The sequence below is a fragment of the Suricata suricatta genome, chromosome 5 (assembly GCF_006229205.1).
Source record: "Suricata suricatta isolate VVHF042 chromosome 5, meerkat_22Aug2017_6uvM2_HiC, whole genome shotgun sequence".
Lineage (NCBI taxonomy): Eukaryota > Metazoa > Chordata > Mammalia > Carnivora > Herpestidae > Suricata > Suricata suricatta.
The window spans coordinates 94,386,328-94,389,703 of NC_043704.1; positions in this window are offsets into that span (position 1 = coordinate 94,386,328).

Here is a 3,376-nt window from a genome sequence, read left to right on the forward strand (position 1 = left end):
CTGGAGGGCTGGCCAAAGTTCCGGCAAAACCGACAGAAAACATTTTTGTCCCTACTTCTCAGCCTCTCTCCTCCCACCCTTTCTCCCCACTAGGCTGCTCCCTCGGTTCCAAAAGGGAGCTAGAAATTACAGGTTTCTACAGTGTTTACTGAGGGATTTTAATTATTTGGGTTTTGTTTAGAGGGGAACACGAGATGAGACGAGGAAAGGTAAGACGTTCGAGCTTTCGGCTTTGACCCCCGGGCGAGCAGAGTGGTCTTCCTGGTCAGTGTTCCCAGGACAGCTAATTAGCATATTGAACTCTGCGGAGTTGCTCCGTCATATTTCGAAACCAAGAAATCCCCTTTTCTCCACCCCAGCGCTAGATCAGGAACTGAAATAGACCTCCGAGTCGCACAGCACAGAATTTAGAGGACTGGAGCTTCATCTCGTTTTGGGGAGGGGTCCCCTTTTCTCCCATTTTGGTCCAATTTCTCCTGGTTTTACTGCTTGGGGGTCACTCCTACGGGGTCCACATTTGGAGCTAGCCGACTGGGAATAGTCCTGTGCTCATGGATCCCCTCCCCCCCGCCCCACTCTTTTCCTCGCAAGAAAGCCTACCAAAGACACAAGCCTCTTATCCTCCCCCCACTCCCAAGTTCCAGTCCTCACGCCCCCTTCGTCGTGCTCCCGGGTCGTGCCCTCTCGCCCACCCCCACCCCCCCACTTTCCCCTCCTTCTTGACTGCCTCCTTTGCTGAACATGAATAATTCCGCAGCACTTCCCATCTGTTATTGCCATAGAGACAGAAGCTCGGCAAAGATAATGATGTTCTGTGCAGAGCCAGTGGGGGGAGAACGGCATCTGTGAGTCTGGGGGATAGATTTCCTAACCGGGAGAATATTTTAGAAGGCCCGGCTGCAGATCTAATGTGGAAGACTGGACAGTCCTGGGACTTGGCATCCGGTCAACCCTTGGCACCTGGCTCGTGTCTCTCCAGAAGAAACAATTTTTGGAAACCAAAATGACAGATTTTTTAAAAAGTGATTCCAAACTGCAATTAATGATACATGTTTCGTACTCATTTCATCAGCCATAAAAATACTTACTAGCGTGTCCAAAGACCTAAGAACCAAAATAAATTGGACAGTAAATAGACTTTTGAGAAATCAGACGCATTATCCCCTCCACTGTTCTTTTGATTTGCTTTCCCCAGCAATCTGTTTTTTGAGGGAAGGATCTTTTGTGCCTGTTATTTTACGTACAATGGTTTGAGAAACAGTGACAGGCAAATGTGGCTAGAACCAATCAAGCTTTAAGGGCATTTTTCCCCATTATTCAGCAAAGTACAAAACGTATCAAATTAAAATTCACTTTGCCCTTGAATTCCCAAGGTCTCAGCCTCAGAGGTACAGGTTTGAACAAAAGTGAAACTAAGCAGAGTACATTTACATGGTGCAGATGGGGAGGCTCATTCTACGCCAGATTTTTGCAGGCCTACTTAAAGATTTTCAGAAATTATCAGTAAAATAGATTGCATAACATGGGGAAAAAAAACCACTGAAGCCATTGAGAATGGTTCTTTATGTCAGAAGCAGAATAAAATGGACACAGAGAATACAGCCCTTAGAAAAAATAAGCACTGTAAGGTAATGAATATTGTACTTCCCGCATATTAATGGTCTTCATCAATGTTGAAAAGTCATTCCAAGTATTGGTTAGTAAATAGCTGTTAGGTAGGTTTTGAATGGCCTCCTACCTCATCCTGTCCGCTACCAGCAGGAGCTGAGCAAGACCACTGTGAGACTGTGTGCCTATGTGCATGTAAGAATTCCAAATGATCTGAGAGGGGAGGAGCCTACTTATTGTCTCATCTTCCATTAAGCAGTACAGCTAGAAGATCCAAACTAACTGGTACCAGATGGTCTGGAATTTCTTCTTCATTAGTTATGGCCCTCTGGTAATAATAGAAATCAAGAATTTAGGGGTTATAAATTCAGACTAGTTCTGACCTGTGACCTGATAAACGGTTTGTGGCAAATGCTTTCCTCTTGTCTCCATTTACCCATCTATTGGTAATGACCTACCAATATTAATTATGAAGACTATGAAAAGGAAAAAGATAGGGTAAAGTGCAAACACTCAATGTAAATTAATTTTCCTTTTACGAAGAAGGGGCAAGAAAGGTCAAATAATTGTTCATCAGGCACACAAATGCAGACTTGTGTTTTTGTTTATACTCCCTAGTGCTGTTTTCTCAGAAAGAAAAGCCAGTTGTAGCTTGATGGTCCTGGTGCCTCTTCTCCCCTCTTCCTTGATCTTCAAAAAAAGACTTGTTTGCAATGTTTTTTAGCAGCAAATTAGATGCTACAAGTCCCTTCAGTTTTACAAAAGAATCTCAAGTATTTCCTTTTCCATCTCATTTTTTTCTGTAGCTTTTCATTAATTTCTATTTGTCTGAATTGTGATGATGATGATGCTCTTTAAGTTCCCCCCAGCACTCGAATCTTTTTCCTACCTACCCTAGGGCCACCCCCTCAGTGCACTTTAAGCCTCATATTAGTTTAATGTTACTGTCCTTGCTGGTGCAAAATTCTTCCCCGTCATTGACTGGGTTTTCTACTCCCAGCTCCTTTCTCCTCCTATCTGCCAAATCAATACTACATCTTCAAGATCCTAATCCCCATTTTCATGCCTTACATAAGATGAGAACCAGACGCTTAAAAACTATTAACCTCTTCTTCCTGAATAGTGTTCCACAGCACTTCTTTTTTTTCAGGTTTTAACTTGGGCTCTGTGAAATTGGAAGGGAAGTAGGAGGAGGAACGCAAAAAGGAATAGCCAGGAAGGGTAAAACAGAGAAAGATCATGTTAGAAATGTTTGAATGTTCATGGTTAAACTGCAACAATCTCTAAAATCAATGTAACAGTTACATTAAGTGTATTTCATTGCCAATTCTAGGAATTTCGTGAGTCTTTAGAAATTTTGACTTACTACAAATCAGAGACCTTTTCTTTTTTTCAGGACAAAAACGTCATAATGAGCTCTATGATATTGCCAAGCTAGGATTTGAAAGCTGCAAGGTGAGAGATGTTGTCTAACTGTAGTGCTGGACTATAAGTACCTCAAAGTGCTTCACACTTTCCTATGAGATACACACAAGACATGCTCTTTTTAAGAGAAGAGAAGTTGAGGCAGTTTTACATCATGAACCAAACTACTTTGCTGCTCAGTGGCAGAACAGGGGTTGGTACAAAATGCATCTGACCCACATCAGCGGGGTTTTCATTCTCCATTATCTTACTCTTCTTGGTGCTCACGCTCATGAGCCACAAGGACCTATTCAAATTAGCCAAAAAAGAGCAAATATTGAAGCTTACAGGTAGGTAATAGCGT